This window comes from Triturus cristatus, chromosome 11 (genome assembly GCF_964204655.1).
Source record: "Triturus cristatus chromosome 11, aTriCri1.1, whole genome shotgun sequence".
Classification (NCBI taxonomy): domain Eukaryota; kingdom Metazoa; phylum Chordata; class Amphibia; order Caudata; family Salamandridae; genus Triturus; species Triturus cristatus.
Window position 1 is genome coordinate 926,776,146 of NC_140594.1, and position 26,726 is coordinate 926,802,871.

Consider the following 26,726-nt stretch of genomic DNA (forward strand, 5'->3'; position numbering starts at 1 on the left):
GAAAAATACACCCCATTCGTCCTCCATAAAAATGACTGTCTATGTCATGCCCCGAACTGTGGGGGAGAAACATGTTTCCTCGAACAATCAATGAGAACCGAGAAGGAACTTGATACAATCTGAGGCTCCAAACTCAACCATCTACACAGGTGAAAATCTAAATGTCTTAGGACAACAGATCACACAACCTTAGGACCAAGTATGGTTCCATCGTTGTTAACAGCTAAGGGCTTCATTGCGATATTGGGTGGAGAGCCACCTCCCAACAGTCGGATTCCCCTAGACCGTGTCAGAACCCTTCCGACCCACTCGGTCGGTTTACAATCCGCCCGAATGATTACGATGTTCAGGGTCAGATTGTAAACCGCAGTCTCTCCGAATTGGTTCCGACTGTCTCTCTGAGAATTGTGGTTGGTCAGAACTGTATCGTACAGCTCTACGGACTGCGTTTCCGATGAGCTAATACGATGTCGTTTTCAAACAGCCTTTCCAATTTGGCCTGTCCGACACGAAAAGGCTGACGGAAAGAGAATTTTGGGGCCCCTGGCAGGGCCCACTTTATCCTGCGGCCTCCGTTTGAGGGCCGGTGGGGGGCGGGGTACCTAAGGGACCCCCTTGTAAAACCCTGCACTGTGTGGTAGGCGCAGTGGGGTGTCTGCGACAAGGTGCATGGTGTTACACACACAACCGCTCTTCCCCAATGGAGCCTGTGCTGTCAAGCGGAACACAGGCTCCCATAGGAGTCAATGAGAATCCAACCGAACAGTGTTCGGTCGCATCCTAATAGGTCAGGCAGAACCGCTGACCACAAGTCGGTCGGTCATGATTCCGAGATGTGTCAGGCGGAAAGTTTCCACCCGACATCGTAATGAGCCCCTTAGATGGGGAGGGATGGTGTGTGCCACTGATACGCTTACAAAACACATCCCTCACATCCACGTACCTAAGCATCCGGACTTGGTTTGCAAAATAAAGTGCAAACTGACTGTTGTGGGTCCCTCACCACATCACAACTGGACACCACATCTGGAGTGTTCCTCAGACTTGAAAAATACCTGTAAAGAGTATGTCAGTACAAACCTATGTTTGTGGGTGTTGACTTGTTTTTTAACACAATTGGAACGGCAGCAAATCCACACCAAGTCCTAATTCTGTGAATGTGTAAAATTCACTCTACTGATAGAATTTCCATTTTTGTAAATCACATTTCTGAGGGTGAAAGTCTGCAAATCCTTACTTTGATAATCAGGACCCCTGTGTATCAAAGCATTTCTCCACAGACACAGAATGGGTGAAACCCATTGATACATTAGGCCCCAGGATTGTCATTTTCCCTGTGCAAACTGAAAATGTAATGCCTAATTTGCGCTTATGTTCCAAGTTTGTGAATCATGCCATTGATTTAGAGTCCCTGGCAGCCTCGTCTGTTTGTTCTTTTGTGGTTGGCAGCGTATCACATGCCAGGATGAAGAGGCAAATGCCAGGTAATGTTAGTATAACTTCATATGGAAGGAATGCAGCAGATATGGGGATTTGTTTGAAAAGTGGTTGTATTGTCACCATGGTAGTAACTGACTAAACTGAATGTAAATAAAAACAGTGTGGTGATGCCCAGTGCATTCATTTTACCAGCTCGTAAGTAGCAGAAGAGATGCTTTGTGGTTCTCCTTAGCTAGAACATTTTGTCGGCAATCTGCTTCACTCCAGGCTCTCCAAAATAAATGAAAACCTATATTCTGGACTCAGGCAGTGCAGAGAGGACCCAACGATTGTGAGTATACAGACCGCTGGACATAGCAAACAATAGGCCTGACAAGTTTGTCAGAGTAGGCGATATTTATCCCATCAGATTAATAACAATATCCTGGGGTATGTTATTTATTGGTTGCGATAATTAGCACCTATTCCGAATGTTTGTGGAATAACATGCGGATTTTGGTGCTAAATACACAAAAATCTGTTTCGCATGGTAAATACTGTACACTTTTCCCCTGTTAAAATCAAGAATATTTGACCTTGACCTTCTGAAATGTATTGAAAAGTGAGGTATTTAACAGCCCCAGTAATAAATGGATGTGTTAAATACCACCCAACTCTGAATTGAGACTCCTGCACAAATAGGGGTTTGAGCAGTGGTTGAAAAACATGGACTGACTGGTAATCAGGGCCTAAGAGCTTAGAGTTATAGCCTCACAAAAGTCCAACTCAAGGTGCATTCATTTGGACATTTAAAAAAAGCATACGCACTTTATTACAAAACACATCAAAAACTATTAACCCAATAATGAACCCTGAAAGCCAATTTCAGAAAGTATTGTAAACAAATATATGGCGTTATCACCTACCCATCGCAAAGTTTTTAGTACTGCACCAACGTTGTAAATGTTCTACTTTGTAAAAACCTTATAATGATGAATGTGTGATTGGTTGTTTCACTGCAATCGGTAAACATGATGATGTTGAAATAGTTTGCTGTTATTTTGGTGGAATGTTTCTCCTAAGAGAATGAACTTTAATTTTTGTCGAAACGTTTGGTATCTGAAATTTATTTACAGAACTCTGAGAATGACATATGTAATGTGTATATTTGTTCTCTGGGCAAACTTAAGTTTAAAATCACTGACAGTCCAGTAAAGCATATTTCTTCAATTTGTATATGAATATTGTATAAAAAATATATATAATTTGGTGCATACTAACGCTGCGTGCCAGGTTTGCGTTTTGTAATGCAAACCCCATAGAAAGTGTGATGCAGGGATTTAATATCCAACGCTAATCAGAATTTGCGTTGTATAGTTTTCTAAAGTAATACAAATTTGTGCTATGCACTACTTTGCCTTACTTGGCATTAAGGGGAGCGTCCTGTGTGCGGTACTTGGGTGTTCTCATACAACCTCATACAAACCCATAGAAACATTTGTAAACAGGGATTTGCGCAACAATCTTAGGGGCATATCAACAAGGGCTTTATCTCTGCTTTTTTGGCTTTAAAAGCCAAAAAAGCAGAGATAAAACTAGCACCCTATCAACAACAGGGTGCTAACATGCAAATTCGCATGTTACCACACTTTTACTCTACGCTTCCCAAAGGGGGCGTTCCAGACTAAAATAATAGGAGAAATGTCGCTAAGCGACATTTCTCCTATTATCAAGAATATCGCTAACCCTGTTAGAGACAAAAAAAGCAGCGCTAACTGCGGTTAACGCTGCTTTTTTACATCTGGTATTTTTCTGACTTAGCCATGATATCCTATGGAAGGAGGATATCATGGCTAAGTTTGTCTGTCCCTATCAACAAGCTAACGTGAGATTATTGCTGGGTTTCCAGCGATAATATCACGTTAGCCACTTAGCGTGAGGATTTTTATCGCTATTGAGATAAGCGTTGCTAATAGCACGCTATCTCAGCGATAAAAATCATGGCTAGCCGGCGATAATTCTCCTAGCGCTAAGTGCGCTTAGCGATAATTATCGCCGGTTGTTGTTGATATGCCCCTTACTTCTCCTCCAGGAAGGCAGAACAACAAAAATATTTTAGGGGCATATTAACAAGGAACGGGGAAAATTAACGCTCAGGGCGCTTAGCGTTAATTTTTTCAACGCCTGCTATCGCTGGATAAAATCGCCTGGTTATCGCGTTATTAACAACACTAACCGCCTAGGCGATAAAAAATCCAGCGATAGCGGCATTTTGGGAGGTCATCGCTGGTAATGCAGCGATAAAACTACAAGGATAGGGATATCCTTGTTGATAGCCCATGGTGGATTAAGCCATGTAATCCACCTCCCATTGGATTACATGGCTAAATCTGAAAATTAGCAGACGTAAAAAAGCAGCGTTAACCGTGGTTAGCGCTGCTTTTTTTGTCTCTAACAGGGTTAGCGTGAAGCTTGATAATAGGAGAAATGTTGCTTAGCGACATTTCTCCTATTATTTTACTCTGGAACGCCCACTTTGCATCTCATTAGTGATGCAAAGGGAGCGTAGTGAAAAAGGATGCTAGCATGCGATTTTGCATGTTAGCACCCTGTTGTTGATAGGGCGATATTTTTATCTCCGCTTATTTGGCTTTAAGGGGCATATTATCTAGAAAATTATTGCCGCTTTAATGGCCGTTTTTGCCCGAAAAGCGGCGATAATTCTATCGCAGAATCAACAAGGGCACGCTTACGCGTGTTTCCTTGTTTAAGCAGCACTTTAAACGCCACTTTGCATGTCAGCGATGAATATCGCTAATGACATGCAAAGTAGGCGTTCCTTTCCATTGCTCAATGGAAATCCGCACTGACAATGCAGTGCAAGATTATCAAGCCTCGTGCAAACCCTCGATAAAATAAAAATAAACTGCGCTAACCGCGGTTATCGCAGGTTTGTAACACCTGCTAAGAAACTGACCTAGCCATACTTTTAATGGCAGGTGGATTGAATGGCTGAGGCAACGGGGCATATTATCAAGGAAATGCGATAAATATCGCATTTCCCGCTTTGCGCAATCCTGTTTCAAGCCGCTATCGCTGGATTTAATCGCCGTGGAGATTTGCATTGATAATAATGCGATATCTCGGCGATTAAATCCGGCGATACGCGGCGTTAAACAGAATCGTGCAAAGTGGGAAATGCGATATTTATCGTGTTTCCTTGATAATATGCCCCTTAAAGCCAAAAAAGCAGAGATAAAGCCCTTGTGAATATGCCCCCATGTTTCTCCTCATTTTCCCTACTTTGCATACATGCTGCATTGTACAGCACACTTGTGAAGCAGGAAAGGCGTTAAAGGATATTTTCTGTGCTTGAAGGGCCTCCTTGCAGTACAAAAACTATTCCCTGCCGGACTGGCAGTCCCCATTTCCAATACTAAAAATTACCTCAAACTTCTGCCCCTAGAATCCGAACTCCTCATGTAGGCACCCGCCGTCACCTGTCACTCATCTGACAATAGTACGAGCTATAAGGTTATCAAACAGTATCCTCCACTGCAATATGGGATCAAGAAATTCAAATGCAATGCCTTCCCCTTGAACCAAGAATCATTATTCATTGATAACTATTACTGCTCATCAAAATGAATAACATGTACTCTTTTTATATTCCACGATATGGAACATGTTATATGATCAAGAAATGTCAAAATGTTATGTCCTACAATCTACCCTAGCAACAGTAGACTAGCACTGTAGTAGTCATCCTTTAGTCAATGCAAAGCACCTTCCTAACTACCATAGTGGAAAAAATAATCCAGCAACTAACAGCGGCTACTTGCTGGCACTGGAATGTAAATTAAATATTCTTAAATATTTTGTTAATTTGGGAAAATAGAGATCAATGTCAGCACAATCAACACCCTGACTTCTGGTGGATGACCTGTCTCATCTATTCATATTCATCAAACCTGACAGTTTCTACTCCACGATTTAGCCATCAAACAACACACTAATGGGTATTCCCCACCCAATTAATGCTTCTGATAAAGGCAAAACATGTAGGTGCATCACCCTTTGTGCTGGAAACAGCATTGTTTCTTTTATTAGACCCTCACTCACTATAATAGGGACATGCTTCATCATTGAGTCTCACCCTAGTCCCTACAAACCAGGATGGGCTCGACCAACTTCCAGGGAGCACTTTGGAATTATATAGCAGTAGTGGTCTTTTTCTTAGATTAAAATTACCTTTAATATCTAAGGTATCCCTTTTATTAATGGTTGTACAGGTATGATTAAAAACCAAATGTGGGGATATAAAGTGCGACTGTTTACCCTGTTACCCTATAATTCTATAGACATGTTTCAGCCCGTACAAAGATGGCCACCTAGGGTCCAAGACTTTCATAAGGGCAAAAGAGTGCCCCAGAATCGTATCTTCTGTCTACCTCTTTAGTTAAGGGAAACAAACAAATACATAATGTGAGAAGTTGGCCTGGTATATGCTGTTCACTAGTTCTAGTGACCACCTTGTACCATGCCAAGCAACCCTTATGGTGTGGTTGTAAGTCAACCTTTTTGGACTAGCTGCCCTAGTGGTAGCGTAGGCTAAGCAGTCTTTGAGGCTAAACTCGTGAAGCGTGTTAAGCAAGCTGTTTTACCAATAGTAACCCCCTTTTATACCAATGAAAGGACACCACACAGATATATATTCAAAATATATATGTATTTATTTCTCAAAGTAACCCCTAGTCTCTTTATGAGCACAGGAGCACAAATCGTCAAACAAGATTATCACAGAATACACAGAAGTTGCACTTTATATGGATAGGCCCTGGTGGCCACTCGAACCATATACTAAAATAGTGGTATAAGTACCACGAACAGAAAAGGGAAAAGGCCTAGGGCCTCTAGAATCGCTGGGCCTACAAGGAGCTAACGTCAGTTAGTGACCAGGAGGTCCACGGGTGGTGTGTGCAGAGCAAATAGTCACACGCGTGCTCCCATAGGTTTCAATGGGTGCGTAAAAAGTACAAAGTTACTGCAAAAGGAATCTTCCGGATGACCTAGGAACTTAAGATTTGGAACACAGGCACTAGAGATGTAATACTACACTTGGGCACAGGAGTGCCAGCTTTACCTCACCCACAGGAAGCGGGTGCATAGGCCTCGAAGTGCGTCGGGTTTCTTCTATCGGTTCCGTGGGGCCTGTAGACAAAAGTGCTGCAGGCGGTCGGTCGGGAAGAGATGCAGTGGATCCAAGAGTGGATCGGAGATGTTGAAGACCTGTAAGCAGAGGGGACAGTGTTCACAGTCACTAGCCAGTGACCAGCGTGGCACCAGGTGGGTACCAGGCGATGTCGGGTGCAAACAGGAAGGAAGGTGTAGCTTGACTCTGCAGCCACGTGGTCCCTGAAGGTCGACGACGTCCAGGAGTCGAGTCACAAGCTGTCCCACGCCGGCTCTCGCTGTCGGCGGTGTCGGCGACTTGATCGAAGCAAACAAGCCTTGGCAAAAGCAATTGTTGTGGGCAAGGAGTTTAAGCTGATGGTTCTGACCAGCAAGGTCAGAGGAACTGCTCCTTTGGAGGGGAGCAAGGGCCAGTCTGGAGCAACCAGACCAGCGGTGTTTGTCATAGATTTCGTCGCCAAGATGGCCACTAGCCAGCGGGCCAGCAACCGGTTAGGCGCGTCGAGTGGCAAAATGCAGAAGGGCCCCACGCAGATCGTGGAGATGCTGGAGGGCTCACCTTTGGTGCAGATGCTGCTCGAGGGTTGGGCTTCTCAGGACCCAAAGCACAACTTGGAGGGAGCCTCGGTTGTTGCACTGGTCAGCTTGTCATAGTCGTTTCAAGATGGCTGGCTCCACGTGTCTCGGTGCCTCCACGGGTCTCCTCTTTGCAGGGACTGTGGATCGGGCGGTGAGAGGTCTGGAGGTCCAGGTCTTGTCAGTCTCTGGGCTCGGGCTCCGGCGGGAGGCGGCGGCAAAGCAGACGTTGATTCGCTGGATGGTGCTTGCGTTAGCAAGGTGGTCACTCCCTGACCACAGGGGAGATTGGCTTCAGTCCTCTGTGCAGCAGAGCGTCGAAGTTCCCGTCTTCTTCTTAGTTTTAAGTTGATTCCAGGATGTCTGAAGTCTTAGGACACAGCTCCTACCTTTAAGCGGATTCTAGGGGCCGGACTACCTGCTAGGTCCCTCCCTATGGGTGGGACCAGGAAGGGGGGTGGTTACACCCCCAATCCTTTGTCCAGCTCGCCCCAGGCCCGGGACTGGTGTGCCCCAGGACCGGTTTGAACTGGCATATGCACCGAGGCTCCTTGTGAGCCACAGGCATGTCTGGTTTCTTTCAAGCCCTACCTGACCAATACACAAAATCCTGTCTGGGGTGGTGCACGCACCTCCCCTGGCAGGAAACCCTTTGTCCACACCTCCCAAGCTGGAAGGACTCCCAGCAGCAGGAGGGCAGACTTGTGTCTGTGGTGGCAGCATCCATTTTGTGGAGCTGAGGCTATGTCTGATTTTACCCGGGTTTCAGGTACTGTACATGTCGTGTCCCTCTAGAAGGGTGGAATGCTAACCCCGTCGCCAGAATTGGCGAGGGGTTAGTATTCCAATTCGTATGACACCTTACTCGACATGTTTTGATAAAGCCAAACCAAAGATAGCATTTAACCGCGAGGTTCATAATGCACTTAAGAGTATATGGTATGACGATATCTGGAAACAGTAGAAGGAAGTTGTTCCGACCACTGCAGACAGGCTCAGCTCATGCCAGAGCACCATCTCACATGGAACCAAGCACTCTGCCTTCAGGATTGTTAAGGCCTGCCATAGGAGTGACTTATAGGTTACCAGGTGTCCCATTTAAGGTTAGGTATAGGTATACTACACCTAAGTAAGAGGTGATTACACCAACTTACCCCAGCTGAGTGATCAGCCAGTTGTGTCAAATTGTTAGGCCAAGCCTGGGGTGGCATAATACATGCTGCAGCCCTTGGCAGGCCTTGGGTACACCAATGCCCTGGGTACCTAGTGTACACTGGTACAGGGGCTGACAGGGTGATCCACTTCCAATTGGTTATGCACCTAGGGTGCATAGTTTTAATTTAGTAGAGAGAACAGCAGGCTGGGGGTCTGATTGGCAGGCCCACAGCCTCAATATGTCAAAAACCAGTGAAGCAAAAAGCAAAAATTTGGGGTGACCATAGGATAGCAGACCCTACTCTCCTACACAACCCCCCCCCAAACGCTGGGACATTAAACTAGCCTTGACCAGTCTCGTCTTCATGTCCTAAGTGGAAGTACCTGGAGAGACCATCTGCATTCCCATGGTCAGTACCTGGCCGGTGCTCCACTGTAAAGTCCATCCCCTGTAGGGAAATGGACCACCTAAGCAGTTTGGGGTTTTCACCCTTCATCTGATTTAGCCACAAGAGGGGCTTATGGTCGGTCTGAATCTTGAAGTGAGTGCCAAACAAGTATGGCCTCAGCTTCTTCAGGGCCCACACCACAGCAAAGGCCTCCCTCTCAATAGCTGACCAATTCTTCTCTCTGGGGGTCAACCTTCTGCTAATAAAAGCAATGGGTTGGTCTTGACCATCTACATTAAGTTGTGACAGCACAGCTCCCACACCCAACTCAGAAGCATCTGTTTGGACAATAAACTCTTTGGAGTAGTCAGGACTTTTCAGGATAGGTGCAGAGCACATGGCCTCCTTCAGGTCATCAAATGCCTTTTGACAGCTTACTCTCCACTGAACCTTTTTGGGCATCTTCTTGGATGTCAGATCATTAAGAGGAGTCACAATGGACCCATAGTTCTTAACAAACTTCCTGTAGTACCCAGTCAAGCCCAAGAAAGCTCGAACTTGAGTCTGGGTGGTTGGAGGGGACCAGTCCTTGATGGATTGTATCTTACTCTCCAGTGGTTGAACTTGGCCTCCACCTACAAGGTGGCCCAAATATACAACCTTACTCTGCCCTATCTGGCACTTTGTAGCCTTGATAGTGAGGCCTGCCCTTTGCAGAGCCTCAAGAGCCTTCTTCAGGTGGATCAGGTGATCCTCCCAGGTGGAGCTAAAGACAGCAATGTCATCAAGATATGTTGCGCAAAAGTCATCCAACCCAGTAAGGACTTGGTTCACCAGCCTTTGGAAGGTGGCAGGTGCATTCTTCAGACCAAAGGGCATCACCACAAACTGGTAGTGCCCACCTGGGGTTGAGAATGCTGTTTTGGCCTTAGACTCCTCAGCTAATCTGATTTGCCAATAGCCAGCTGTTAAGTCAAATGTGCTCAAAAACTTTGCAGAAGCTAGTTTGTCTATGAGCTCATCTGCCCTTGGAATAGGGTGTGCATCTGTCCTGGTGACAGCATTGAGTCCTCTGTAATCCACACAGAACCTCATCTCTCTCTTGCCATCTTTGGTGTGAGGTTTGGGGACCAGAACCACTGGGCTAGCCCAGGGGCTCTCTGAGGGTTCAATGACACCTAATTCCAGCATTTTATGTACCTCAGCCTTTATACAGTCCCTGACGTGGTCAGGTTGTCTGTAAAGTTTGTTCTTTACAGGCAGACTGTCACCAGTGTCCACCACATGGGTACACCAGTCAGTTTGACTAGGTATCAAGGAAAACATATGTGAAAATGATTGTAGAACCTGTCTACATTCAGTCTGCTGATGGGCAGTGAGGTTGCCTCCAAGGGTCACTCCTTCAACTGAGCCATCTTCAGGGTTCTGAGACAACAGGTCTGGGAGAGGGTCACTCTCTTCCTCCTGTCCCTCATCTGTAGCCATGAGCAAGCCCATGTCTGCCCTGTCAACATATGCTTTAAGCCTGTTAACATGGAGTACCCTGTGGGGACTCCTGGGAGTTCCTAGGTCGACCAAGTAGGTGACCTCTCCCTTCTTTTTCAGGATTGTATGGGGTCCAGACCATTTGTCTTGGAGTGCTGCTGGGGCCACTGGCTCCAACACCCATACCTTCTGTCCTGGCTGAAACTCAACCAAGACAGCCTTTTGGTCGTGCCAAGCTTTCTGTAAGGCCTGGCTTGCCTCAAGGTTTTTGGATGCCTTCTCCATATACTCAGCCATCCTGGAGCGGAGACCAAGTACATAGTCCACTATGTCTAGCTTAGGCTTTTTGAGAGGTAACTCCCAGCCTTCCTTCACCAAACACAGTGGGCCTCTCACAGGGTGCCCAAACAACAATTCAAAGGGGCTGTAGCCAACTCCTTTTTGTGGGACCTCTCTGTAAGCAAACAGAAGGCAGGGTAGAAGGATGTCCCATCTTCGCCTGAGCTTTTCAGGTAATCCTTTGATCATACCCTTTAGGGTCTTGTTGAATCTCTCAACAAGCCCATTGCATTGTGGGTGATAAGGGGTGGTGAACTTGTAGTTGACACCACATTCCTTCCACATAGCTGTTAAGTATCCTGACATAAAGTTGGTACCTCTGTCAGATACTACCTCCTTAGGAAACCCCACTCTGGAGAATACTCCCAGCAGGGCCCTGGCCACAACAGGAGCTGTAGTGGTCCTAAGGGGAATTGCCTCTGGATACCTGGTGGCATGATCCACTACCACCAGTATAAATCTGTGCCCAGATGCAGTGGGAGGATCCATGGGACCCACTATGTCTATTCCCACTCTTTCAAAGGGAACCCCCACCACAGGTAGTGGTATCAGGGGGGCCTTTGTTGTACCACCTGATTTGCCACTGGCTTGGCAGGTAACACAGGAGCGACAAAACTCCTTTGTATCTTCATTCATATGAGGCCAGTGAAAGTGAGGGACAAGTCTGTCCCAGGTCTTGTTCTGGCCTAGGTGTCCTGCTAAAGGAATATCATGGGCCAAGGTAAGAAGGAAGCCCCTAAATTGCAGAGGTATAACCAACCTCCTGGTTGCACCAGGCTTGGGGTCTCTAGCCTCTGAATAAAGGAGCCCTTCATCCCAATACACTTTATGGGTACCTTGAGCATTCCCAGCAGCCTCAGCAGCAGCCAGCTGTCTGAGGGGTTCAAGAGAGGGACAGGATAACTGAGCCTGCCTCAAGTCAGCCCTTGAAGGTCCCCCTGTCCCCAGAAACTCAACCTGGTCAGGTTCAAGCTCTTCAGGGACAGTTCCTTCAGGGTCCTCTAGATCAGCTTCCTGGGAAGGCTGATCATCACTCTGAGGCAGGGGGGAAGGCACAGCCTTGACCCTCCTGTTCTTCTTCTTGGTAGGTGCTTGGTCCATTGTTCCAGGATCCAAGACCTGTGGTTCAGTGAGGCACTTTTTGGCCTGTGACCTGGTCACAGCAAGGACATGTGATGATATACCTAACATCTCTGCATGAGTCCTGTACTCCACTTCTGACCATAGAGAACTCTCTAGGTCATTGCCCAACAAACATTCTACTGGGAGGTCTGCACTAACCACAACCCTTTTGAGGCCAGTTACCCCTCCCCATGAGAAGTTAACAACTGCCACACTATGTGAAGTAGTGGCATTGCTGGCATTGGTCACCAGGTAGTTCTCACCTGGTATGTACTGTCCAGGGTCCACAAAGCCTGGTGTCACCATAGTGACACTGGCACATGTGTCCCTGTAGGCTTGAGCCACTTTGTCATTAATTAAAGGAGTCTGTCTGTACTTGCCCAGGTTACTGGGGCTCACAGTCAGGGACAAATCAATGTCCCCATCACAGATCAAGACTGCCTATGTCAGGGTTCTGTCTAAGTCAGAATCTCCTTCAGTTCCCATAGTGATTCCCACTACACCCTTTGTCTGGGGACCAACACTGCTAACAGTAGTACTGGGAGCAGGTGCCTTAGGGGCAACAGTGTTGGGGGCTCCACCCTTTTTGCAATCACTAGTCCAGTGAGTTGTATTTTTGCAATGATTGCACCAGGGTTTCTTTTGACCTTCTTTCTTCTTTTTGGACTGTTGTTGGGACCCACCCTCCTTAGCAGTAGTTTGGGGCCCTGTTGAAGACTTCTGGTCTTTAGATTTCTGATCTCCACCCTTTTGGTCTGTTTTCTTCTGATCACCCCCTTGGCCCTGGTTCTGGTTCTTTTGCTTAACCCTGGTTCTGACCCATTTGTCTGCCTTCTTTCCCAATTCTTGGGGAGAGGTCAGATCAGAGTCAACCAAGTGTTGATGCAGTTGCTGGTTTTGACAGTTATTTAAAATCTGTTCTCTCATCATCAAATTATACAATCCTGTAAAATCAGATACCTTACTTCCCAGCAACCAACCCTCCAAAGCCTTAGTGGCACATTCAATGTATTCAGACCAGTCCTGAGTCTGTGTCTTTTGGGTGTCTCTGAACATTAACCTGTACTGCTCAGTGGTTAAGCCTAACCCATCAACTAGAACACTCTTCAGGACTCTGTAGTTTCTGACATCCTCTTCTCTAACAGTGAGCCAGAGGATTGCTGCCCACTGGTCTTCAGGAACCTGCTGTACTTTGCAGGCTCTCTCAAGAGCAGTTATCCACTTGTGGATGTCATCCCCACTTTTGTAGGGGGGCACAACCTTAGACAGGTTTCTATTATCGAAAACCCTATCTTTGTCCTTAGGGACAATGCTGCCACCAGTGGGTATAGACCCACTCTCTTTATGCTGTCTAGCCTTGCTCAGTTTCTCTTCCATCAGGGCTACTTCTAGCTCCTGCTTCCTGATCCTCAGCTGGGCTTCTTGCATCTTGGCCTCATGTTCCCTCCTCTGAGGGGTGGTCATCCTTCTCCTGGAGTGACCTTGAGAGCCTCTAGAGCCATGGGAAGCATTGGAGTCACCTGAGCGATTCCTTTGCCTTCCAAGCCCTGTGTTAAGTCCACTGGGGAGATCCAGTGGGGTGAACCCACTGTCAGTCCCCAATAGCCTTGGTTTAGCTGGGCCAAGTATAACACTTGGCACTGGGCTAGTTCTCCCTTCATCCTCACCACTGTCTGTATCCCCCTCACTTTCCTCCTCTGTAGTATGGTTTTCATCTAAGGGATGGCTATTGGAAAGGGGTACCTCAGTGGCATCTTCAGAAGGGGGGCCTCCTGTTCCTGTCCCTAAGGGGGCTAACTGGGAAGCTCTCTTGAGCTCTCTTTGATTCTCATCATCTTGCAAGAGTGCTCTGAGCACAGCAGAGGTAGGGTTCTTGGGCTGTTTAAGGCCTCTAAGAGTTGCCAACTGCCTGAGCTCATTCTGATTAAGGGTAGCAAAGATGGATGGTGCCCTCGGGTGGTCACTCTCAACAGAGATGGGTACAGTGGACCCCTCTGCCCCAGCCATTGCTCTTAAGTGTGGGTGGATGTGTTGCAATCTACCTACACTTGGGTTTACCTACTAAACCTATCTAGTAGTTGTAGTCAGGGTGTGCTACTCCCTTTGCTCTACAACAACTAAGTTCAGTAGAACTTACGTATATCTAATCTTGTTTTATATGTACCTACAGGTACCTATGTGATCTTTCAATTGGTAACCAAGAGATTACAATGGTAAAACACAGCAAGCTCAAATCCAACCGCTGCTCACCAATGTGAGAAGTTGGCCTGGTATATGCTGTTCACTAGTTCTAGTGACCACCTTGTACCATGCCAAGCAACCCTTATGGTGTGGTTGTAAGTCAACCTTTTTGGACTAGCTGCCCTAGTGGTAGCGTAGGCTAAGCAGTCTTTGAGGCTAAACTCGTGAAGCGTGTTAAGCAAGCTGTTTTACCAATAGTAACCCCCTTTTATACCAATGAAAGGACACCACACAGATATATATTCAAAATATATATGTATTTATTTCTCAAAGTAACCCCTAGTCTCTTTATGAGCACAGGAGCACAAATCGTCAAACAAGATTATCACAGAATACACAGAAGTTGCACTTTATATGGATAGGCCCTGGTGGCCACTCGAACCATATACTAAAATAGTGGTATAAGTACCACGAACAGAAAAGGGAAAAGGCCTAGGGCCTCTAGAATCGCTGGGCCTACAAGGAGCTAACGTCAGTTAGTGACCAGGAGGTCCACGGGTGGCGTGTGCAGAGCAAATAGTCACACGCGTGCTCCCATAGGTTTCAATGGGTGCGTAAAAAGTACAAAGTTACTGCAAAAGGAATCTTCCGGATGACCTAGGAACTTAAGATTTGGAACACAGGCACTAGAGATGTAATACTACACTTGGGCACAGGAGTGCCAGCTTTACCTCACCCACAGGAAGCGGGTGCATAGGCCTCGAAGTGCGTCGGGTTTCTTCTATCGGTTCCGTGGGGCCTGTAGACAAAAGTGCTGCAGGCGGTCGGTCGGGAAGAGATGCAGTGGATCCAAGAGTGGATCGGAGATGTTGAAGACCTGTAAGCAGAGGGGACAGTGTTCACAGTCACTAGCCAGTGACCAGCGTGGCACCAGGTGGGTACCAGGCGATGTCGGGTGCAAACAGGAAGGAAGGTGTAGCTTGACTCTGCAGCCACGTGGTCCCTGAAGGTCAACGACGTCCAGGAGTCGAGTCACAAGCTGTCCCATGCCGGCTCTCGCTGTCGGCGGTGTCGGCGACTTGATCGAAGCAAACAAGCCTTGGCAAAAGCAATTGTTGTGGGCAAGGAGTTTAAGCTGATGGTTCTGACCAGCAAGGTCAGAGGAACTGCTCCTTTGGAGGGGAGCAAGGGCCAGTCTGGAGCAACCAGACCAGCGGTGTTTGTCGTAGATTTCGTCGCCAAGATGGCCACTAGCCAGCGGGCCAGCAACCGGTTAGGCGCGTCGAGTGGCAAAATGCAGAAGGGCCCCACGCAGATCGTGGAGATGCTGGAGGGCTCACCTTTGGTGCAGATGCTGCTCGAGGGTTGGGCTTCTCAGGACCCAAAGCACAACTTGGAGGGAGCCTCGGTTGTTGCACTGGTCAGCTTGTCGTAGTCGTTTCAAGATGGCTGGCTCCACGTGTCTCGGTGCCTCCACGGGTCTCCTCTTTGCAGGGACTGTGGATCGGGCGGTGAGAGGTCTGGAGGTCCAGGTCTTGTCAGTCTCTGGGCTCGGGCTCCGGCGGGAGGCGGCGGCAAAGCAGACGTTGATTCGCTGGATGGTGCTTGCGTTAGCAAGGTGGTCACTCCCTGACCACAGGGGAGATTGGCTTCAGTCCTCTGTGCAGCAGAGCGTCGAAGTTCCCGTCTTCTTCTTAGTTTTAAGTTGATTCCAGGATGTCTGAAGTCTTAGGACACAGCTCCTACCTTTAAGCGGATTCTAGGGGCCGGACTACCTGCTAGGTCCCTCCCTATGGGTGGGACCAGGAAGGGGGGTGGTTACACCCCCAATCCTTTGTCCAGCTCGCCCCAGGCCCGGGACTGGTGTGCCCCAGGACCGGTTTGAACTGGCATATGCACCGAGGCTCCTTGTGAGCCACAGGCATGTCTGGTTTCTTTCAAGCCCTACCTGACCAATACACAAAATCCTGTCTGGGGTGGTGCACGCACCTCCCCTGGCAGGAAACCCTTTGTCCACACCTCCCAAGCTGGAAGGACTCCCAGCAGCAGGAGGGCAGACTTGTGTCTGTGGTGGCAGCATCCATTTTGTGGAGCTGAGGCTATGTCTGATTTTACCCGGGTTTCAGGTACTGTACATGTCGTGTCCCTCTAGAAGGGTGGAATGCTAACCCCGTCGCCAGAATTGGCGAGGGGTTAGTATTCCAATTCGTATGACACCTTACTCGACATGTTTTGATAAAGCCAAACCAAAGATAGCATTTAACCGCGAGGTTCATAATGCACTTAAGAGTATATGGTATGACGATATCTGGAAACAGTAGAAGGAAGTTGTTCCGACCACTGCAGACAGGCTCAGCTCATGCCAGAGCACCATCTCACATGGAACCAAGCACTCTGCCTTCAGGATTGTTAAGGCCTGCCATAGGAGTGACTTATAGGTTACCAGGTGTCCCATTTAAGGTTAGGTATAGGTATACTACACCTAAGTAAGAGGTGATTACACCAACTTACCCCAGCTGAGTGATCAGCCAGTTGTGTCAAATTGTTAGGCCAAGCCTGGGGTGGCATAATACATGCTGCAGCCCTTGGCAGGCCTTGGGTACACCAATGCCCTGGGTACCTAGTGTACACTGGTACAGGGGCTGACAGGGTGATCCACTTCCAATTGGTTATGCACCTAGGGTGCATAGTTTTAATTTAGTAGAGAGAACAGCAGGCTGGGGGTCTGATTGGCAGGCCCACAGCCTCAATATGTCAAAAACCAGTGAAGCAAAAAGCAAAAATTTGGGGTGACCATAGGATAGCAGACCCTACTCTCCTACACATAACATTGATTATTTGCAATAAATGGCTTACTAGCCCAATTAAATGGAGCAATATTCAAACTTCATTCCACTGTAAAACATTATAACCCAAGTTTACCATCTCATCAGTACAGAAGGTGAATTCACTCTGTGGAGGAGCATCTAGGTGCATGGCGAAAATTGTTGGCAAATGCTGGAACATGGCAGTGTGCCCAAAGACACACACTCAATAGTAACATACATATAGACACAGAATAAAATCGACCTTAGCCTATTTGGGAATTGTTGACAGCAACATGGGAGAAGGAGGGGGGGGCGTGTACCTTATAGTCACACACTGATAATGAGGAAAATGCAGTCAGGTTGGAAATATGCCATCAAGAGAGTAAGAATCAAGGGGGCATGGCCAGGTGCCCAATGCAGATGGGCACGAGGTGCAGAGCCCCTGCCTGGTGATCTCCCATCCACCGTCATCCTGCGTTCCAACACAACCACATTGCCTGTAGGAGTCCTGGGGAGAAGCTCTGGGAGTAGCTGGGAGCGGTGAATGAATTAGAAAGTGAGACAGAGGCAGTCAATACGTAGCAAGAAGGCCTTGCGTCAGCTCAACCAACACGGTGGCCACTGCTGTGCCCAAGTGAAATGACGGGCATACTGAAGGAGTAAGAGCTCTAGGAGATGCCTGCCCAGACCAAGAGACGTTGAGGGGACTTTGCCAGTGCCGGTGATTGATGATCCTATGTGAGGTGCCATCAACATTGCCTGCACGGATCCCCCCAGATAGCGAGACCCCGCAGAGGCGTGAACACGACCCAGAGATTTATCTCCTACCTGCCCCAGTTCGGGGGCGGCGGACGTCGAGTGCCCTACCATTCCAGTGGGAGACTTCATCCGGAACTCTGCCTCAAGGCCTCAGACTGAAGGGGGCCCCTTGCACTGCGAAACCCTCTTGGTGAGGAAGCACCATCGCTGAGGGGGCTGACTCTGGGGACACCGGATGGTCACCAATCCCTATGATGGCCGGCATCTGCAGTATAGCTGGAGGACCCCCGGTGAGTGAGGCGTGGGGGCAGAGTGAGTGAATGACCTGGAGGGCCTGTGAATTGGTATAAGTGGCCTGAGAGACTTTGAGTGGCCTGCTCCTGTGCCGATGATGGTGGAGACTGGGCGGGGCGCCAACGGTAGTACCTGCACAGGCCCACTGGGTGGACGGGACCCTGCAGTGGCATGCACATGGCCAAGGGACCCTGGTGGGGCCCCTCCTGCCTGCTCTGGATCAGGTGTGACAGGTCCGTGGGTGCCAGGGTGCCTCAGTGGGGGACTTCATCAAGATCTCTACCTTAGGGCCTTGGGCGGACGCGGGCTGCTGAGAGGGTGGAGGACCCCATTGCACTGCGAGACACTACAGACGATGCTACAGCACTGTTGCGAGAACTGGTTCTAGAGGCACTGGGTGATCCCTGATCCCTTTGGAGGCACACGTCCACGACATAGCTGGAGGACCCTCAGTGGGTGAGACGTGTGGGGCAGAATAGAGGAGATGCCTTAAGGGTTTGAGTCTTGGCATAGGTGAACCTGAGCTGAACACCAGGCAGTATTGCTCATCCTTGAAAGAGGATACGGCAGACAAAGTGGGATACCCCTCACTGGGGATGGCAAAAGTACCCAGAAAACATGGACAGAATGACCTGGAAATGAGCCTGTTAGCTGTTCAAACCAATGAGGAAGATGAGAATGGTCTCCCGACGCGGGAAACCCCCCGGGGCCGACCAACACGGTCTGATATTATGCAAGATAGATGCCATAGGCAGTGATTTAAACCTACTTAAAGATGACCACCGCCGGCTGGCTAAACGGGTAATGACCACTGAGCACATGCTGACTGACATACCCTCAGAGATTGCAGTGCTGCAACAATCACTGTCTACTATGGAAGGCAAAGTTCAGACCCTAGAAATGAGGGCAGAGGACAATGAAAACAGGTCCTGCAGGAATAACGTACATCTCATATGGACCTGGAGCGCACAGAAGGGGACAATATGGTGGACTACCTGGAGACTTGGTTGCAGGAGGAGGTGGTGCTGGAGGGACCCCCGTGCCCGATCGTAGCTAAATTCCTCTACATCAGGGACTGTGATCACATACTGGCACAAGCCAGTTAGAAAGGCAATCTACAGATTGACAACAACAGGGTCACTGTATTCACAGACTTCATCCAGGAAGTACAGAAGCAGCGGGCCACAATCCTAGCGGTCAAGGGGCGCCTTCACCAACTGACTGTGCCCTATGCAATGTTATTCCCAGCCCACTTGAGGGTGGTCACATCGACTGGTCTCCAGTTTTTCAAAACCCCGCAAGACGCTTGGGCTTTAATGCAATCTACTTCAGATCTTGCATCAAGAGGAGGGTCCCAGAGCTCTGCTTCCCGAGGCAGGAGAGTAGATTCAGACAAAACCAGAGCACCATCACTGGTGGAGGCCCAAGGCAAACAGCATAAAGTAATCAAGGTAGTGGCAGATGCAGTGGTGTAGCTGGGGGGGGCGGTTTGCCCAGGGTGGCACGAGTGTTGGGATCGGTGGCCTCCCGCTCCTACCTGCCGTCTCGGGGGCGGCATTCGCCCCTATCTACATTTCGGCCGACGAGGGGCGGCAATCGCTGCCAAATCTCGCCAGCATCCCCGCTCTTCAATGGGGTACCCATGGGCCAGCAAAAGCAGGGACTGCAACTGGCCAGATATCAGCAATGCAGATGTGAGCCGCTGATCCTCGCTGTAGTGACCAAAATGACCGGAACTCAGACACCTACCAAGTTGCTAGCTCTACAGAGGACTCTGATCTACCTAAAGTTAACCCTAAATTGGCAAATGAGATTATATGACAAATGAGCTCTTAGTGACATTGACCAGCAAACATTATGGTCTAAATCCTCTTGGACACTATGTATGTTCATCACTCTCTAGCTGTGCTCCCTATTGCTAAAGGGTGGGGGGACTAATGCTATTCACACACAAATTTGGATTGGGAGAACCAGGTTGGGATGCTCTGTGCGATCACTGGCTGCTCCTTCACCCCTAACTACAGTTGCGTGGGTACTGCTGTGAGAAGATACCCGTTGATATTGTGTTTGGATCGGTTTTGGACTATTACCTGTCCTGGGGAGAGGGAGTTGGTGTTTTAATTGTTTGTTGGTTTTCCACGGAACCACTCAGGACAGACCTCCACTCCATTGCTGCCCCGCGACCCCTCCTCCCCAGTGTGTTCCCAGCTGCTCACCCTCCCCAACCCCTACTTAATGGCAGCCACTGTAGGGCTGCACCGCTGGCATGCAAAAGGCAAGCCCATATGCACCTGTCCGTGACCCGACCGTAACGAGCGCCAGGGGCCGTGGTCCCCCAACCCCCTGCTACTACGACCCCAGCACTCTCCACGCACTCAACCCCGGACACAACAACAACTGCCAGCTCTCAATGCCAAGCAACACCCAAGGCCGATCTCCTGCCAACACTGCTGCCATACCTTCACCCACCTCCGGATCCAGGCAGCCACCCCCCACCCACCGGACAGTTCCGCACACAAGCCACTGACTGCATCCTTCTCAACATACGCTCCCTGGACAGACACGCCATAGAAATCTGGGACCTCCTCAAAACTCGCTTGCCCAATGTCGCTTTCCTCACCAATATATAAGTGAAGCAACTTGTCTCCATCCCCACTCACATAGCAGGACACACACTCAACCCCATCTTCGCCAGAGGAAACAACATTCATGTCAGCCCCACCACGGAACCACTCAGGACAGACCTCCACTCCATCCATTTCTCCTTCTTGAAACCACCTGCACACAAGCACACGCCACGCCCCCATGCAGAAGCTGGAACAGTTTCCAAAGCACACCTCACCTCCAACCTCAACTGCACTCCTCCCCCAACTACAACAGACATGAACACAGCAGTGAGTAACCTGCTAGCACACTTCAAAGAAACCAGCAACATCCTAGACACCTCTCAATCCAGATTCTGCAGCAACCACAGCACCGAGACCACCCCATAGCTGCCACCGATGACATCCGTGCCCTCCTCGCCTAAGGCCACACAGCAGCCCTCATTCTCCTGGACCTTTCAGCAGCATTCAACACCGTCCCCCACCACACACTAGCCTCCAGGCTCCACAATGCCGGCATCCAAGGAACAGCCTTATACTGGATTTGATCTTTTCTCTCAGGCAGACCACAAAGAATAAGACTCCTGCTCTTCCTCTCCGAACCAACAGAGATCAGATGCGGAGTGCCCCAAGGATCCTCCCTCAGCCCCACAATCTTCAGCATCTACATGGCCCCCCTCGCATCCATCATCAGAAACCATGGACTCAACATAGTCCAATATGCTGAGACACCCAGCTCATCCTCTCCCTGAAGAAGGAATCCAACATCACCAGGTGCAATATCCAAGAAGGGATGAAAGACATCGCAACCTGGATGAGAAACAGCAGCCTGAAGCTCAACTCAGAGAAAACAGAAGACCATCCTCGGCTCCACCCCCTCCACATGGGACAACACCTGGTGGCCTCACGCCCTCAGAAACCCACCCACCCCAACGGACCATGCATGCAACCTCAGCATCATACTTGACTCTTCACTCACCATGAACCGCCAGATCAACGCTGTGTCCTCCACATGCTTCAACAACCTCCACATACTTTGCAAGTCCTTCAAATGGATCCCCCGACTCTAGGAAGACCATCACCCATGCACTCATCACCAGCTGACTGGACTACGGAAATGCTCTCTATGACGGAATCAACAAAAAACTCCTCCGCAAACTCCAGACTGTCCAGAATTCCACAGCAAGATTTATCCTCGACATGACCACATCACCCAACACCTCCACAACCTCTACTGGCTCCCCATTGAAAGAAGAATAATCCTCAAACTGCTCACACACAAATCTACTTCGACGCCCCCAGGAGAAACCTCCTCTCTGTTGACCTTGCCCTAGACACGGTCCCTCACATCCATAGGGCCAGAGCAGGTGGCAGATCCTTCTCCTATCTCTCAGCGAAGACCTGGAACAAACTCCTCCCTCACATCCAACAAAGCCTCACTCTGCATCAGTTCAGAAAGGACCTCAAGACCTGGCTCTTCGAATGACCAATGAAGCTGCTCACAACCCCCCACCCCCCAGTGCCTTGAGACCCTCATGGGTGAGTAGTGCGCTCTAAAGCCCCTGATTGATTTCTAGTAGGGTCGGTAATCTTGGGGGGGATTATAATTATGTGGCAGGCATTGTGTTGGATCGCTCTCACCCACCCTCCCGGGAGTCCCCTATTGTCAGAACTGCTGAGGCGCTTAAAGATTGGCAACTTCAATGGGGACTGCTAGACTCTTGGAGAACATTAAACCCAAAGAAAAGGGACAACTAATTTTTCTCACATTTAGATGAGTTACACGTACGATTAGATGCCATCCTCTGCACACCTGATGTCATAAACACATTATGACTAGCAAGAATGTAGCTAGAATGATTTTGGATCATAACCCTCTACTGCAAGGATTTCCTTGGACACCAGCTAGGCCATGTATCCCCACTTTCGACTAAAGCCGGAATCCCTAAAGGCCCAGTATTTCAATCAACAATATGAACTACCATAGAGCAATACTTTGTAGAGAACAAAGGGACATTCTCGAGCCCCCTGGTGGTATGGGACACATTCAAAGTAGTGATTAGTGGTAGATGTATCTCTGAGGCAGCGGGAATCTGAGGGACCCTACTGGGGGAGACTCTGGATGCAGAACAAAAGCTAAGAGAGATTGAGAAAGCTAGAACAGAGCATCAGGAATTACAGGAGGGGCTACTAGCAGCTAAAGAAAAGGTGGCAGAGCATGTAGGAAGATTGTGCTGCTTTGATTACAAGAATTATATGATTCATGTGCATCCAGAGAGAGAAAGATCTGGGGTGCTTTTGGCATGGTTGACTAATCCCACTAGGAGGAGGTCGATTATTCTGGAAATTAGGGACGACCACAACACAGCACTCTTCCGACAGCAGGATATTATTAAAGCGTTCCATGATTACTATGCCGAGTTATATCAGAGCAGGGTGATTAGCACAGATGCAGATATTGACTAATTTTATGGGCCCATGAGATTCCCAAACATAACCGAGGAGAAAGCAGAGTCACTGGGTAGGGATATAGAGATCTATGAAGTAAGGGTCGCTAATAAATCCAGGAATAAAATGCTTGGAACTGATGACCTACTAGTTGAGTTTTTTTCTATGTACGTCGAAGTGCTTTGACCCCATCTGGCAGAACTTTATAACCTGGCAAAGCAAATTGTGCGGCTGCCTGGAGCCACATGGTAAGCCCTGGTTATCCCGTTATTAAAAACAGGAAAGCCGGCCTTTGATAAAACTGCCTATAGACCACTATCAATGCTCAATATTGATTATAAGATTCTAAGTAAAAAGTTTAGCCATGTGACTTCTCGCACACATGACAAACCTTATTCATCAGGATCAAGCAGGGTTAATACCAAGTCGTAGTATGGCAATGAAGATTAGGAGTTTGCTGTGAGTATTAGAAGCGGATTTCTACTGCAAAGAAGAGGCCGCCATCTTCGCAGTGGATATAGAAAAGGACTTTAACAGCCTGGAATGGCTGTATCTCTTCCGGGTGATGCAGCGATTTGGACTGGGCTTGGACTTTGTTAGTTGCATGGCCTTACTGTACACAGAATCCAGGGTTAGAGCCTGGACTGGGGGAATGATATCTGACAACTACAAAGTGGGCAGAGGGCTTGACAGGGTTGCCCCTTATCTCCCTTTTTATTTGCCCCCAGCTATGGAGACCCTGGCTGTCGTTGCCAGAACATGGATTCCCTACCAGGGCCTAGAGGTGCTCGTTAGACATCACCACATTGCGTAATATTCTGACAACCTCTTACTTTTCCTCAAGAATGTGAGGCAAGTCTTTGATAGAGCAAGAGAACTTCTTGCGCATCTTAGGCGGGTATCGGGCCTCTTAGTTAATTGGAAAAAATCTTGTCTCTTTCCTACTAAAGCGAGCAGAGAGAGACCAGCCTTAGTGGATGAAGTAATATGGGAAAATGGGTGCCTCCCGTATTTGGGGGTCAACATCTACCACGAACCACCAGACTTATTGGAAGACAATATTGGGAAAGCCATCCAGGGAGTGAAATCAAGCTTGGAATTCTGGGCAACCATCCCCCTCTTGGTAATGAGTAAGGTAGCCCTGTTGAAATTTGTAACCCTGCCGTGGTTGTTGTATCTATTCGTGCTGATCCTGGTCTGGATTCCGGCAGGGATATTCTGCAGTTTGCAATCACTAGTAATGATCTTTATTTGGGGAACTGGCAGATGCACAGTGGCATTGACCACCTTTCTGAGACCTAAGCCAGCGGGTGGCTTGGATGGACCACCTGGACTCCTCTGTACCAATCCTATGTTTATTGTCCCGCATAGCGTTGCATCTGCCCACCTCGGGAGGAGGGGACAGCCCTGAATTAAGAGTATTTCATAAGAGTTGGGTTAGAATCTTATAGAAGTCGAGAATTAGACATCCATATGCCCCAGACATCTCAATTGAATTTTGCATGGAACTGCCCCATGGGGGAGACTGGCGTGATTTAAGGGCATGGTTGTTAGCTGGAGCTTCCACTATCTGTATGCTATACAATGACGGCTCCCTATTACCATTTTAAGACTTCTGGGAACGTTATGATTTACTACGGGGGCATTTCTTGTTACATGCGTCCCTCAATGCAGCGATACTCAAACACTGGGTGAGGAGTTTCTCTAAACCACCATTATCAGGCGGGTTTTAATATGTAGTAACCTCCTATGGGACATACAAAGCAGTCACCTGCATATAAGGTCAGTTCTGGAGCGAGGCATTACCCACACTTAATAATCTATGATTGTGCTGGGAGAAAGATCTAGGGGTAACTTTCAAAGAGAACCTCTGGGATGGATTAGTCGAGCGCTTCCCTAGAGTATTTAGGTATGCCTGGTTTCAAAGAATACATTTTTATGTACTCCAAATAGCAAACCTTACACCGGCGCAAATAAATAGATACTTTCTGATAGAAACAGCCACTGGCTTCCACTTTGGAGAGGTAGGATCCGATATCGTGCATATGTTTTGCAGTTGTCAATAATTGGGTAGCTTTTGGGGGACGGTGAAAGGCACATTAGTTGAGGTGACTAAAATAGAGGTGCACTGTACACCAGGCCATTGTTTATTACATTGGTTTCCACACATTTACAAAACTAAAGTAACTAGTAAATGTCAAGATTTGGCACCCTTATTGGCCAAGAGAGAGATTGTCAGACACTGGAAGTCCTAGGGGAGGCCATCCACAGAAGGATGGAGGAGAGAGGTCATACGATGGGTGGATTATGAAGGTTCTGTATGACTGAGAGAATCCCGAAGGGGTTGAGGGTTCTTGGAAGCTGCCAGGGCATAGGAGGCTCTGGTGACACTTTTGAAGCATCCTGACACCCCTTCATGTGAGGAGGTGCTGGATACTCCCTGATGTTGTAAGTCACTTAACTACTTCCTGTGGCGCACTCCGTCCTACTGCCAAGCGGTTTGCCCACAGCATATGGCACCGGGAGGAAGTTGGCAAGACTAGCGTAAGGGAAACAAAATAGGTTACTACCCCACACTATTAGAATGTTGCATCTCATATGGGAACATTAACCTCAGTCACGGCATGCCTAGAGGAAGGAGGGAGGGAACAGGAGGGGGGTTAATTAGATTGTTTCAGTTGCCATTGCAATGTGTACTGTAGGAGAAATTAACTTGGCTGTAGACGGACGGATACCTTCTTATGTACCTACATCCTGTTGTATAAGATATGCATTCACAAAAGGATTAACGCCTCCTTATACCTTGCTGGACCTAAAATAAACCAACACAATCCTTGGGAAGGTTGAAATCCCATATGTACTATTGACTGATTGCATAATGCCTAATTTGTAACTTGCCATGGGTTTGTAATCAATAAAATCTGTTTAAAAAAGCGAGTAAGAATCAAAAGAAGAATTTACTCACGGTGCGGTAAAACACAGAATAACATGCCCCGAATATTTTAGTCCTTTTATCAAGGGTGTCATGCCGCCCATGCAACTAATGGCATCCTGTTCCTGCTGCCCCTATCATGGTTTGATGTTGGAAAGGCTGGGTATTAAAATGCCATAATTCTCACGGGCTGCGTGGGGGGCATGGTAGAGGAATTTCATCACTACAGTTACCACAAGCCCAAAGTAATTATTGGAAATGAAGTTCTGTGAGCAGTCCGGATGCTGACATTTGAAATTTGTGTGTTTTTTCGGACCACCACAGCCAAGGCTAGCTGTGTAGTACTTTATTATTTTATTTAAAAAATATATATTCCTGCCATAACGTGTGTTTTTTGCCCCCAGGGACAGATTTGGGAAAACCTCCTGTCTGCCCTGGGGAGGGGTGGGGTGTGAAGACGAGTTTATTGTTTTTTGGGGGTTGGAGAGTGGCCGATACCAGAGTACAACACCTGAACTACGTTCTTTTGCCACAAAAGCAAAATCACTAAAGTCAGGTGGACGTTCTACCCTTCTTGGGCATATTTCAGGCAATCTCCCCAATTGGGACAAACTCCTACCTCCTACCTGCCCCTATGGGGGGCGAAAGACACTATTGCCCATTTTGGAGAGGATGTATCGCTCGCTGCTAGGGTAGGCCCCACCCTCCTTTTGTTTGGTTTGGATTCTTTATGAAATGCCATTTTTTTTGTGGGGATTCCACCTCCCGGGGGCAGATTGGGGGAGAACACCACTATCCAGACCCCCAAGGGGGCAGACATTCTAATGGGCTGCAAGGTGGGGCAAAGGATGGGCCCTTGCCCAGGGAGGCCACTCTCCCTCAAAAAAATACTGCATAAATGTAGTCCCTGGTGTCTACTGAGCTCACTGTCCCCTCCGAATTAGATTGAAGGTAAACACCACCATCTGCCCTATGGGGGTAGAAAGCCTGCCACTGTCGTTTTTTGGGGGTAGGAGAATGGCAT

General features: G+C 48.3%; 1 protein-coding gene across 2 annotated transcripts in view; it reads left to right on the plus strand.

The window, feature by feature from the left end:
- The window catches only part of MINDY4B (MINDY family member 4B), a 312,806-nt gene that overhangs the window by 82,789 nt on the left and 203,291 nt on the right, over nt 1-26,726 (plus strand). The window contains exon 1 of one of the 2 annotated variants that reach the window (XM_085633534.1): nt 1,643-1,771. The exons of the other annotated variant lie outside the window; for it this stretch is intronic. The gene's annotated coding sequence lies outside the window, so the exon portion shown is untranslated. Of the gene's footprint in view, nt 1-1,642; nt 1,772-26,726 lie in introns of those variants that run through there. 2 annotated transcript variants of the gene reach the window in all.